The 14,671-nt window shown below is 44.3% G+C and overlaps 1 pseudogene; it reads right to left on the bottom strand.

Annotated features, from left to right (window-relative positions):
• Positions 1–838: 838 nt before the first annotated feature.
• Positions 839–3,996, bottom strand: LOC149327437 (uncharacterized; annotated as a pseudogene).
• Between the last annotated feature and the right edge of the window lie 10,675 nt (positions 3,997–14,671).

Genomic DNA, 14,671 nt, shown 5'->3' with positions numbered 1-14,671 from the left:
GCCCGCTCTACTTCAGGTACAGGCGACGCCCGCAACAGCTTAGTGGGCATGGGAACAACGCTGCAATGCGGCCGACCAATTTTTTACGCTTCTGCCTGTTACAGGTTAGTTACACATCTTATAAGCGCTCCAGTAATGCATTCCTTGTTGTGTTCCCGTGCCCACAACTGCTTTTGAATCATGTGCATGAGTGTTTCTGCGTAATGAAATTGCTGCTGTGTAGGGATGTCGAGCTGAATCCTGGGCCGAACAAAACTGGTGCCGCGAAGAATGCCCAGTCGGTTCAAGACGCTCCGGACAGCGGTAGCGAAGCGGTTTTAGCATTGCTTCATCACCTTAGGGACCGTTCTGCTAAAATTGAGGAAGGACAGGAGCGTATATTCAGTTCCTTGCAAGACCTCACAGCCAATCAGAAAGAATTGAGCGGACAGATTGCAGACCTTCCGATACGCCTTTATTCTGTTGAAGATAACCTGGAGCTTCTACATGACGTTCGTGCAACAAACTCCGACAGCAATCGCCGCAGCCTCAATTGGCACACGGTGGACAAGAGCGGGGCTATGACGTCGCGAAAAAACTAAAAATAAAAACAGGTCACCAGCTGGCTTAAAGAGAGGTACCCTAGTGCCAGCCCTGCCCCCTCTTCCCCCCCTCCCACCTCCCCCCCCCCCCCTTCGTCTGCCTCAGCGCTCCCGTCGTGACGTCATGCGTCGAGGCCTGCGGGCGCTGCGGAAGCAGATAAGCGCGCGCAAGAATTGGGGGAGCTCATCGCTTGGCGTACAATAATGTGTTTTAACAACTTGTTCCCAACAAAACGTGTTACGGAACGCAAGTTCGTTTATTTGCTTTTTAGGGTTTCAGCTTTTCTTTTTTTAGATTTGTTGTCGTCATCAATGGTTCTGTCATTCATCCGGCTGCAAAAGTTTTTGAGAAGGATGTTAGTGCTGCACCAAATAATGTGTTTAAGCACAAATTCGCACGTGTGTCCATCGTCACAGGCATCAAATTCACACGAGTTGTCATTTGTCAGCAAATCCATTGTCAGCTCCGTGACGAGCTTACGCTGGTCTGGCGCTCTTAAAAACTCCGCGTCCTTTGCAAGCTGTTCAACTACGACGTAATTGTGTGCGACGGCATTCACTGCAAACATTGCCGGGAAAACAAGTCCTCCGCGATCTAGCTGCTTAACAAGATCGTAGTTTTCCTCGTTGGGCGAAACTGTGATGGTCTTGCTCACTGTTAGCGCTGATCTGCATTTTGTGCAGTTTAGCCTCTTCAGAGCTGTATGCACGGCGTATCCTGCAACGTACACAAGAACGGGGATGATGTCTGTTATCTTTGATAAAGCCGCTGCAGTCACAACGACGTTGAACGAAGGGCGCGGCGTGTCCACAGATCCGTGAAGGTGTTCCCACTTCTCAGTTTTTTCGCTTGCACAGATTTCTTGAAGTTTAGGCAGCGTGTTTTGCAGTCGTAGTTTATTTTCGCCTTCATAAATCTGTCTTAAGGAAATATGATATTGTGCTTCAGCCAGCTGCCTGTATTTGCCGAATCTTTCCTCTAAACTGTCCGTCTGCACCTTTCCCAGAAGAACGTAAGATAGATTAAGCTCTTCAAAGCAGTATCGGGCTACTTCGATGAGTGCGTGAGTTGTGTGGTGTAAAGCAGTATGCGTCTCTTTGGTCAAACAACCGCTGTCGAGGCGTTTGCTGTGCCACTCATCGAGCCAGTCCAACAGCTTGTATACAAGAACTCCAGTTTAGGATCGTCCACAGAGGGGAACACCGGCTCTTGAAAATGGTCGCGGAGTCTCTTCCCTTTGTACGGAGTCTTTACATTCACGATTTTCCACCATTTAACTATGATCTCAATGAAGCTAGCAGTGTGCTCTGCGAAGTTCAGGTTGTGTGTTTTTCTAAGCGCACGAAGTGCGTGAGGTAAGCCATCGCTGAAAATCTGTAGAGCAAGCTTCACGTTTTGCCTTTCAAGATTGGATGGAAACAGCGCCTTCCTTGATAAACTATGACCGTATCTAAGAAGTTGGTCACACTCAAGGTTGTATGCGTTTCTGATGGTGGCGAATGACGCAGTCAACATGCGCCCCGTGGTTGTGCTGTATCATCCTCGAATTCGGGGAAGTAGAAACACAGCTGGTCATTTTTCTGGTTTAGCCAGTTGTTCCGAATGCATTTTAGTATGTGGACTGGGTCGATCACAAAAAACAACGGTCTCGAGGAGTCACATGGATGGGGATAAACGAATCCGTTTGTTGGCGGAGATGCAAAGTAAGACATTGCCTTTCTGTTTATCGAGTTGTTGTCACTGACTATGCAGGTAACTCTGTAACCTATTTTCTACAGGCCAGTCACAACATCCATTATTGACTTGAGCAGAAACACGGCATCAGCTTTGCGGGCAGGGATAATGTGTGCAACTTCCTTAAATGGACAAGTAGGGTTTTGCACCATGAAAACGAATGCACTATTGGCAACGTCTTCAGAATTGTGCGCAAGTCCAGCAATATTGCCACCCTTATAATCAAAATAAGGCTTTATGTGAATTTCGTCAACCATAAGCGTCACATGCCGCTGTCTGTCATCGAGCTCGCAGATCCTTTTCGCCATGTAACTGAGAAAGGCTGCACCATGATGCTCCCGTTGTGGATTCATTCCATATGATGAGCAAACTGATCTGATGGTCATTGGATGCGGCATTGTGATTGCTCCATAGCTTCGCATGTATTTATAGGCATGGGGTGATATCATGAAGAGAATGCAACAATACACCATGAAATCTATAGAATAGCGCCTTCGCTACTTCTTTGCAGACAGAAGCTTCAACTGTTCGCTGAGGAATTGGACTGCATGATCATTATCCTCTGACTGCGCTGTAGATATCTGGCCAAGCAGGAAATTGGTGGCATCAAAAAATTCTTCATTCGTGTCCCTACAGCTAGAAGAAACGCTGCTGTCCCAAACCTTGATGCTTTCAAGAAAGTCAGCGAAAACCCTCTTACTTTTCGCCTGAGGAGGAACGAACAGGTTCGACCCTAGCCTTGCGACTGGCGTCTTTAGGAAATGCAACGTGATAGACAAATAAGCCTTCACGCAAACTGAGTACTTCACCCAAGGAGCATCATCTTCAACAATGTGCACTAATATGAGGCGGCCACTGCTCAATATTGTATGCCAGACCTCAGACTGGCTTTTTCGCACGTGTTCGGCTAAGTCGTTTAGGCTCCGAACTGCATCTTTTTCCTCTTCGGCTCTAAACGTCTCGAGGGAGTCTGCAAGAGCTTTTTCAGTCGCAGCTGCATCCAAACGAATTCTTCTAGACTCCGGATTCTCCCTTCTGCTGCAAACCTTCGATAAATAGCTCGGGCAGTTCGGGAATTTTGACGGAACAGCATCCGGTCGGAGACGCAAACAGAGCATGGGTGCAGTTATCGTACGGCCCGTAGTATCATCCACATGACAATCCTCTCGAATGATGTCACCTTCAGTGAAGTGCAATTCGCAATCCTGCATGTGAATAGAAAAAAAAAAGCCTAACATATTGCAGTGAAGCCTCCCTCAAAACTAAATATATAACTGCTGAAATTCCACTAACAACGCACGTGCACGTGTTTGCTTTGTATTTTTCAAGGAACAAAAATAACGATAGCAATCTTACCCTGGAATGTGCCGAAGGAAGGAAGCCCTCTCGGGGAATAGCGCGCAGCCATGCTGTCTTCAGTTCTGCATCTTCAGGAAATTTGAACACATGGACCTTTGGTCCGGATTTGTAGTTGCCGCTACACCCAGGCACACAGCATTTGTTTGGCATATTCACAACTGTCCAAGCATAGCAGCGCACGTTTTCACCACTTGTAGGACACTAGCGTGAACACGAGCAGCCCAGGGCCGAATAACTATTTCACAAAGCACCTCACAAGCGAGAAAATCACCGCAGAATGCAAGCAGTGCACGGTACTGCTCCGCCGGCCGGCAAGCCCGAGCATGCTCCGACAGTGACTAATCGCGGAGGCGGCGGCGGCGGTCAGCGCGTCGGCGGCTAGGCCTCTAGTCGTGACGTGGCACTGACGTCAGCCTGGAGAGCAGAGGCCTTCTTAGTCTAGGTGGTGATGCTTTTACCCGCCGGAACAGGTCAGTTCTTCTGCAACGTTCCCATTCGGAGGCCCATATGAAGACTGCAAAAATCCTGTGTAGCTTCTGAATGTTCACACGACAGCAATGCAAAACCTGCATTACATAGCAGAACTTGCTAATAAAAAAGGTTGCAGACTGTATTGATGGCGAAAATTCAACGATTGGTGCCTTTCCGTTTCCCAGCTCTGTCAAGTGCGATTTAGTTTGGTCTTTCCAGTACTCCTCGCTTTCGCGTTAAGCATCGAGCGGAACGCCTAAATAATAAATGGCCCGGGCCATAGCCATCATCCGTGCAAGAGTCCAAGGCACATACACCTATTAACCCCGCTACCGGTGACTTGGCTGAACTCGCGTACACACCCGACAGCCTCGCGTATGCTACCCTGATCAAGCTGCATAAGCTAGCAGCTTAACTTCAGGTGCTTGTCACCTAAAGGTATTAATACTGTTGTTTTCTATTCTTTTCATACACAGCATTTCGGTATAAACACAAAGTAAGAGATGGTTGAGGGGGCAGCCCTGACGTACAGAACGCTGCACGCAAATGGGGTCCCCCAGCCTCTCGTTAACGATCAATCGTGTCGTGCAGTTTTGATACGCCAGGGCTACACCCTCACGGATAACTGAACCAACATTCATATAGTCTAAAACAGAAAACGAAATTTGAAGACAAGCACAATAAAAGCCCCCTTTCGAGATCAATCCAAAGCGTGGCCACTCGCCCATTAATGTCATCGCAGCTTTCAAGTACATTGCACGCTGTATGAATATTTCAAAAAATTTAACGACCATGGTGGGGTCCAACAATATCCCGGATCACTGTCTCCAGCCTTCGCGCCAACACCTTCATAAATATTTTGTAATCCACATTAGTGAGCGCTATCGGTCGATATACGGTAACCAATTGTAGTTTTTATTTTTTCTCCGCTTTAGGTACGAGTCCTGTATGGGAAATGCCAAAAGACGGAGGCACTACGTTTATTCTAACGTAGTGCCTCATTAAACATTGTACACAACACCGGGTCAATTTCATGCTTAAACTCTTTATAAAACGCTGCACTGAATTCATCTGGTACTGGTTATTTTCCGAGGTTTAATTTATCTATCGCGTGCTCGACTTTGCTTTGAGTTATTGATAGTTTCATTTTCTTTTTCATTTCTTCGTCCAGCCGTGGCATTTCACCAAGAAATTGATGCTCAAATGCGAATGCGTCTACCCGATGCGATGATAAAAGCCTCTGGAAGACTTCTTTACAGGCTGCTTTTGATGTGGTCTGTGTCTACCGATAAGATAGCACGCCCCCCCCCCCCCCCCCCCCCCGGCTCCTCCCCATTCTATTTTGCCGATGTCACTCCTTTCCGCGTGGGCTTTTTCTAAACCTAGCGCACGTTTTGATGGCGGTTCGCCAGCAGCTGTGTCTTCCACCTTCGCCCTAACCAAAGATAGTGGAGCCACAGAGGGTGGAAAACAGAACCAAACCCAATCACATGTTAATAAACGATCTATGACCACATGCTGTACATTAATAGAGTACAGATATGTGTTCAAATAACTCACACTTTTTTTACTTTCAGAAAATTTAGTATAAATCTATTCTGCTAGGACAAACGAAAGTTGAGGACATTTCTAGGTTTCTAGAAGTCTTAAGATGACGTAGTTGAGTAGTGCTTATGCCAGCTGACGGCGTCAAGTGGTCGTCTTTTCAGCGCGCAAACAAAATATATTTCAGACTGGTTTCATTAAATCTAGACTCAATATTGCACCAAATATTTCGCAATAGGCATCCTTAATATTTATTGAAGCATTAATAATTACAACTCAGCGTCGTCATTTTCTTTTCACAACCTCGTTAATTTGGATTGGAGGGTGAAATAATATGAATAATTTGAAATAGTGATAGGAATAATGCGGATTAATTGTGGAACAAGGTCGAAGAGTGGGTTGGTACTCGAGCATTTAGTCCTCAAATATTAAATTTGGCAGGGCTAATAAAGTTACAAGCCTCTGAACCTATCACGGAAATTTGCTAAAAAGAAGGTTGAAGAGTGGGTCGGTACTCGAAGATTTAGCCCTCAAATAACACATTTTGTGGTGCTAACGACGTTACGAAGCTTTGAAGCAAACACGGAAACTCGTTAGGGAGAAACTCGTTGCTTTTCCTAGACGACAGCCTAAGTGATTTCGCACTGATATTTCCGGTCTGCAATTTCTATAACAAAAGTAAGGAAAAAAATGACAAGTTGCAATGTGCTCTTTTAAAACTTTGCCAGCGTGAAATTTATTTTTAGATATTATCTGTTTCTTTCGTTGATAAATGCTACTTCTCACTACTGTTCCTTGTACCAAATTTATGAAGTGTCGGTAAGGAAATGACAAATATTCGACTGTGTGCTGCTAAATAATTCTTAACAATAATATAAGTGATGTAGGCGGAGTATTATAAGCTCGTGAGGTTCTGAAAGCAAAACGTTTCGAGAAAACCCATCAAAGTGAGATTTGAAAATTCGTATCAAAGTTGAGAATTTCCGTATCGTTTTGAATCTTCCAACACTGACAAGGCATTTAGTTGTTTAGAACTACATATTTTCGTGTGCAAGCAGTTAAAAGGCCTGCAAAATGTTGACAGATCTCAGCAATAAAGCCTAAGTAAATGCCGAAAACTATTTTTCAATAGCTTCGCAAACAAAACGGTTTAATTTATTGTTTACTGTTCACTGCAAAATAAAATGTTCTTTGCCTCGATTCAAATTAAACCCACATTATTTTGCTTCTGAACGTAACTGGTGGCATTTTTTTTATCCTTGTTTCCTTGGACGCGGATTCAGATTGTCATCTTACAGTGATCGGAACATCAATGTTTCCGTCTTCTGAAAAGTCACTTTTCTGTGCACTTGAAGTTTCTCGCGGAAATCTGAAGTTTAGTGTAGTACTGGGTCCTCACATTTTTCTACCACATGGAAACGGGTGCGCGTTCTTGCCCGAACACACCCAGATGCGCTTCAAGCCTTTGCAACCAAAGAACAAACATAAACATACTACTATTTTTTTTAGAGGCAGGAGCCAAATAGACAAACTGCAGGTACGCTGGCTGCTGCTCCCACTTCTACTTTTAATCTTGTCTTCAGTTAGGAAACTTCACCTTAAATGTGATTCCGTGCGAGGCATCCCAACAAAACAGCAGGCGTGGCCTTTATTATTATTTAAGCCAGTGCTGTGTGAAACGGGATTGATATGATGAATAGATTTGTGCGGAAACCGTGTTATACTGCAATGGGCTCCAAGATTTCAAAGCCAGAATTCTCGCTATGTGAGAGGTGGACAAGTAAAGTGCGTGTGATGGATTAGAAATGAATCTAATCAGTACACAATTCGACAAAAGTAAGGACACGAAAGGTCTTTCTTCCAAGACGCATAGTGTGGCTCATGTAACATCCCTGGAAGACCTGAATTTCTGAGGGGTGCCAGCAACAGCACAACTGACGAAGGCATATTCAATACTTGCGATGCAAAACGAGCTATATAGCATAGGCCAGAAGTATACTTCTTGACTTGATAACACATGAGACAAAATTTTCAAAATACGGCAACTTTTCATAAGACCCCCGAAATAGTAGTCAATTTTTATTCTCAAAACGAAAAATTAGTATTTTTTTAACAAGTTCTAAATTGAGCAATAGAAACAAAACAATATGCGTTCAGGAATACTCTCAATAGTCCATAATACGTCGTGTAAATGTCTTGACTTGTTGGATACAATGTTTTCATTAACGGACTGAGTGAAATAACAACTGAAGTTTTCCCTGAGTGAGCTTCATAGATTGCCGCGCTACAAGATGGCTCTGTATTTACTGTTCAGTGCATAGTGGACAGGGTAAGCCGTGAACTTGCAGAAGCATAGTTTTTTAAACAATATATTCTGACACCAAAATTGCCCGAAAAAGCTCCGATATTTAAGGTCACTCGCAAACACACTGTAAAAATCATAAATGGTGCGTCAATCAGGGGAATGCGAGAATATCAACTCGAAGCGGGTAGGAGTTTCTGCACATGGAGAATGTTCCGGATCTACAGCTGAAAGATGGTTTGGTTTGGTTTATGAGGTTTAACGTCCCAAAGCGACTAAGGCTATGAGAGACGCCGCAGTGGAGGTCTCCGGAAATTTCGACCACCGGGGGTTCTTTTACGTGCACTGACATTGCACAGTACACGGGTCTCTAGAATTTCTCCTCCAAAGAATTCAGCCGCCGCGGCCGGGATCGAGCCCGCGTCTTTCGGGTCAGCAGCCGAGCACCATAACCACTGGGCCACCGCGGCGGCAGCTGAAAGATGGAATTATAATTAATACGCTGGTGATATTTTTGTCTTGGTACGAATAATTCAGCGAGAAGCTGACGTCGGTGGTGGGCATGGGCACGAAGTGCATTGTGGGCGCGCTCCTTTTCAGGGCCGGCGGCGTCTATTCGCCGTTGACGCTTCAGCTACCGCTTACTGGGCAGAAAGTGTAGTCAGCTTTGGTTTAGACGGCCTTAGTGAACGTGATGACGGGACAACTCGTGTTTAAGACAAATATTCCCACAGCCTGCAACATTCCAGCATTATTTTTAATGACCGCGGAAATAATTTTACAGAATGAGCTGACGTCTTAAACAACACGTTTCCATGTTTTCCATTCTTCTCTTTTTCCCACGCACATTTTTCTGTATGTTTACAGTAACAGCAGATTCTCGCTGCGATGTCGCGGCAGTAGTCGAATTGTCCAACGAGTCTAAAAATACTGTGTTACACGGGACAGCGTTAGTTGGTCTCCAATTCAGATATGATGCTTTTTGCTTCTAAAGTTTCCTTCTGTGGCACTGCGAGGAGCAGCGTTCTCCTGTGGTCCATTCAGCGGAACTGCTTTTTAGGATCTTCTCGTTGTAAAAGCAGGAAACACGTTATCATTGAACGAAGCTACTTGATAAGGGCTGGAAAATGAAACTAAATATTTTCAGCCCCATAGCAACAAAGCGCCATTATGACATTAAAAAAAATTTCACTTGCTAATGACAGCTGAGTTTTTAGCATAGAAAAATGCAAAGAAAAATTGCTTCTTAAGGACAACGGAATTTTCTTGTTTAACTGTAAGACGCATTTCGAATGCTAATCGTTGGCAAAATTCTTTGGCGATCTTTCATAATAAAGCCTCAATTTTTTTGTTTATGCGCGGGATTGCGATGTCACCAGCATTCGACAAAAAAGGTCAAACAATAAAACGTTTTGACATTTAGGCATATAATGTCATTCCAATATTTTCTGAGTGCCATAGCTTTTGCTCTCATGATTGTTTCTTACAGGTCTTGTGTTATCCCACGCAGCACTCCTAGCATCAAAGTGGCAAACGGAGGACACATTTTGATCTCCACGAACAACGGAAACATTGTCTCTTCTGAAGGTTTGAGGAACAGTTCTGTTATCTGAAATTCTATGACGAAGATCAGTACTACATTATCTAATTAACAACAGCTGTACAAGCTACTGCAAAAAAATGTTTTAAGTGGGGTACTAGAATGCAAGATCAAAAACGCGTGACGCACTCACTTATTCGATTAGAGAGGTATTTTTACTGCGGCTAAACAAAAGTATCCAGAAAGCAATAGGCTCAAAAAAACTATCGACGAAAGAAAGCTTTCAGCTGGGAGCCCTCTAGAAATTAATGATATTCACCTCACTGAATTCTCCCCACAGAAGAAGCGCAAGCTTTTCTCACCAAATGTTCTCGATTGCGGAAGTGTGGGTCGCTTCAAGCCTCTTTCTTATAGCCCGGGGTCCCGAAGGAGACAGCTGCTGCGCAAGCATGGTCTGAAGGCGAGCTGGTCCTGCAGGACTGTGCTGGTCAAGGTCGCCTGGCACTTATCCAAGGTGTAACGTTGATGTGAAAGCACTCCTTTGTTACGTTGACAAGGACATGTGTCCTGAAATTGTGTAGCTCTATCCCCGCAGTGTAGACATCTATTCTCATTCCCGCTGGAAGGCATTGTGCTTAGTATGTATAAGCACGGAAGGTACCTGGCTGAAGCTGGTGTCAGCGTGTCGCCTTCTATTTGCTGATCGTATCACTGATCGTTTACTACTGATCGTTTACTACTGATCACTGATCGTTTACTACTGATCGTTTATCACTGATCGTTTACTACTGGCCCTTATGTGCTGCAGTAATACGAACAGGCCCCGGTAGCTACGTTTCAGACCCCGTTAAGTAAGTGTCGCCTCGACCAATGACGTGAGCCGCGTGGTTCCTAGAGAGCCCCGCGTGTACTGGTGTCCATATTCTATGAAGCTTGTGTTTGGAGCTTGTACCGCCGTGTTGATGAATGAATCGCATGGACGCCGTACCTAGTGTTCCGCTGAGGGCAGTTCCTTGCAGGATCTCTGCGAGTCACTGATTATGGTCAGACACTCTCCCCTCACATTACCGATGGTTACTGCTAGAGGTGCTGTGACCACTTCAGTCTGCTGTGCATATCTGCAGTCTCTGAAGGTGACGCTGGCTATTTCTCTGTACGCAGAGTCGACTGCCGTCGCAGCAGCCACAGAGCTTCCAGCAAACCAGGCATCGTCGACGTAGAGGACATACGATATACTCTCAAATAGTTTTCGAGACTATTGGCTCCCGGCTCCTTCTTGCATCGGGATCTGGAGGGCAGTACAGAGCGACATAAATTGGTCCCTGACGTCTACGACCTCTGATACCCCCGAGGCAATCTCAGTAGCCGATTCTCTTCAGTAGAGACCCGCCGTTCATAGTTAGCATGAGCCGTTCAGCTTGGGAGCTGATTTGCATCTTCTGATGTTCTAAGTAGCCTTTGGCCACGCCTAGGTCCTCTAGCTTGCTCGGAGAGACCCGCTTCGCGAGGGCCGAGGGCATCTTATAGGCTTTGTGAAGTAGTGCCTCGGTACTTGGATTCTGATTTAATGGGCATCTGATATACCAGGTCTTACCTGGCTTGTACCAGACTTACCATATCTTCTTCCCTGAACCTTTCAATTATTTGCAATTCTCGTTATCATTCGAGTCACATAGGCGGTAGCAACATGTTGAAACAGACGGTAGCCGCACGCTCAGTATTCGCAGGGTCTGAAAATCTTAAATTACTTTCCTGCCAAGCGCGACATCCATCTTGAGGAACATGTCATATTTGATTATTTAGGACTTTTCCGCTGAGCAGCCGAGGCCAAACCCCCTTTTTCCCCACAGAGGAAGCAATCGGGAAATGTCCCATGGAAAAGTGGGATTCTAACCAGTTAGAACCACTGATGAGTACAAAAATTCACTAAGTAAAGGGAGTAAATGGCAGGAGAGAAAGAGGAAGCCACGATGTTGGAGGAATATGGAAATTAAGGAGGCCATCGAAACAACGACCGGTGGCTTCAAGGGAACACAGAGAAGCAAAGAGGGCGCAGTGATCTAAAGAGGAAATAGGCCAAAAACGGGAATCTTATCGACAAAAGAAACACCAAGTTCAGGTCCTCGTCCAGGCTAAATTAAAGCAGTCCTCTGATCACTGGATGGCTGAAGCTCGCGTTGCAATTTAGGGGAAATTCTCGAACCATGTAAGTTGGCTGGGTAAAACGAACGAAAGAAAGCAGGAAAAGGTTAAAGATGCTGAGAGCAAATGATTAGAGAGAGACGACGCTGTGAACTATATTACATCAGTTGTAGCTGCGTCAAATTCAGAACGACGATATGTTAATCTCCCAAGTAAGGGAGCAACACAGGACAGCACAATAGAGAACAGCAGAGAACTGACTAGTCTTAGCTGGAGAAAGGCGGAAGGAAATATTCCTAACTCCACATTCGCAGGGATAGACGAGATTCCAATTAAGCTTATTAATGAACTTGGCCCAAGAAGAAAGGAAGCGCTGGTAAGAGCATTGGAGACAGTCATAAAAAGTAAGCAAATTCCACACTTCTGTAGACAGAGTAAAATGAATATGATTTATATAGAGAAAACGAGACAAGATGAACATAAAATTCATCCGACCAATTACGACAACATCTGTTATATACAGGCTGGCAATCCACGCGGTGAAAACAAAAATGCAGTCATGGGTATAAAGTAATAGGATACTCGGAGAACATCAGAATGAGCTCAGAAGGAGTAGGCGCTTAGATGATAGCCTGTTCGGGCTTACAAAATGCCGAGAAATGGCAAAGGCGGAAAACAGACCTCTGTATTTAGCCTTTCGGGACATAAGAGGTGCATACGACAAGGAGAACAGAGAGCTTTTGTCGGCCGTATTAAAAGATGAAGGTGCCGGTCATGATGTAACCGATATTCAGCACGAAATCTACCAAAATAATAAAGTTGAAATTGCATGAGGTGGGATAAAAAGAAGGAAAACTGTGGAGGTACTCAAAAGATTAAGGCGAGATTCTCCTGTATCACCACTGCTGTTCATGCTTTTGGTGATAAATATGGAAAGAAGGCTACAAGGAAGTAATCTAGGTTATAATCTGTCGTACAGATTAGGTGGAAATGTCGTTGAGCAACGGCTCCCGGGTTTATTGTATGCGTACGATATTGCACTGAAAGAAGATAGCCAGGAAGGTTTCCAAGCCCTGCTAAATTGTTGTCGAGACGAAGAAGATGCTCTAGGTTTCAGTTTTGGCGGAACTAAGTCAGTTGTTATGATTTTTAACGCTACAACTAATGTAGAGTTTCCGATACAAGGTCATAACATACCAACACTGTCGGACAGATATACACGGAAGAGCACGAACAGTCTCTTACGGCAAAAGGGCAAGGAGACGCCCGGATAATGAAGCATAGTGCATTAGGGGGCTAGAACAAAGAGGAAGTACTGAGAGGTATTTAAAAAGGAATAATGGTGCCGGGGCTTACTTTCGGGAATGAGGTCCTGTGCTTAACGGAGAAGTTTGGTCTAGATTAGAAGTAAGTCAGAGTGCTGTGGGAAGATTAGAACTAGGTGTCCAAGACAAAGCAACAAGCAATGCAGTAAAAAGGATGTTGGCTAGACATCGTTCGAAGCACAGAAAGCGCAGAGTAAAATACTATATGAAGAAAGCCTGAGGAGATTGGACGATGACAGTTGGGCAGCTAAGGTATTTAAATATTTATACAGAAAGAGCGTTGACACACACTGGCTGAAAAGACCAAGGAAACCAACCAGTAATTATGCTGGAGACGAGGGCGGATAAAGAAAGAGCACTAAACGACAGGTTAAAAACGCGGAAGTTGAAAATTGCTTTAATTCAATGTAAAAGTAGTATAGTGTAGAACTATGTCGAAAAACTAGAAAAGGCAGATTAGGAAGGAATTATTCTATGATAATTCAAGAGGAAGTGCCCTACTCTTTGAAGCTAGGTCAGGGTGTCTTAGAACGCGCAGCTGCGAAAAATCTTTAACGATGATGATGGCACATCTGCTTTGTGTGGTAGGTGTGTGGTAGGATGTTATCCATCCACTTGTCGATACAGGCACAGTCACTCTTCATGTGGCCTTAGGGTTTGGTGATAACAGTGGTCATGTAAATAAATCTGCGGTGGAAGTTAGTAAAAAGCAGTTGGAATATTGATGGCTGAGAAGCAGAGAGGTGCCGAAAGGTTAAAAGTGTAGGAAACCGTAGTGAAAGAAAATGGCGAATTTTAATGCATTTTTAATGCATTAAAATGCAAATGCAAATAATACAAATTTAATGCATCGAGCAGCGGCGAGCGCAGGAACGCGAGAGGGAGAGAAGCTAATTTTGCGATGCATTTTAAAACCGTATATCATTGGGCATTCTTTTGCACGCCCTAAGGACGCAAGGTTTTCCAAAGGCCCGCGAAATGATGAAGATATTGTCAGCAGCAGTGACGAGGCTAATTTTGTTTTTGGAGAATGTAATAACTTTTATAGCCGTGTGAAGGGCCAAATGCATATACTTGATTAAAAGCCGGTGCCTAGCAATAACAGCTAGAACATGAAATATGAGAACTTAGTTTTCCATCATTATTCAACATTTTATTATCTCCGCAATCAGTGGTACCGCTATGCTACTTATGTCCTTGTTACACCTGAAAAAGTCAATTTTAAAAATCAATGCTGGTTTTCTCTGAAACCTCCCATTTAAACAAATCCCGATGGATTGAATTTTTAACGTCAGATTCGTTCTGTCTTGTTTTTTCGCATCAATGAACGGTCATGTGGTTTGAAATAACTTGATAGCGCAATACTTTCACAATATGTGTAATAGGCTTCAACCTAACATCACAGTTATCTTAGAACTTACAACCTTGTAGGTTCCTAAGGAACAGTCCTCGGTTTGCTTTATCTGTAACCACAAAGAATTTTCAGGCAGCGAATGAAACTAATTGTCCTTCTCGTCATTCGGCTCTTGTCAACAATTATTCTTCCAGATTCTTCAACAACACTCACCTAAGTTTAACCTTTATTATCATATTAAATATTTGACCACAGGAACAATGCATGGTGGGTCAGCGAACAAACGCGAGTTGATGACATCCTGGTCGACATCAGGA

The sequence above is a fragment of the Amblyomma mixtum genome, chromosome 10 (genome assembly GCF_055824585.1).
Source record: "Amblyomma mixtum isolate Tamu chromosome 10, ASM5582458v1, whole genome shotgun sequence".
NCBI classification, from domain to species: domain Eukaryota; kingdom Metazoa; phylum Arthropoda; class Arachnida; order Ixodida; family Ixodidae; genus Amblyomma; species Amblyomma mixtum.
Note: the sequence above shows the minus strand (reverse complement) of the source record. Positions and strands in the feature narration are given on the sequence as shown.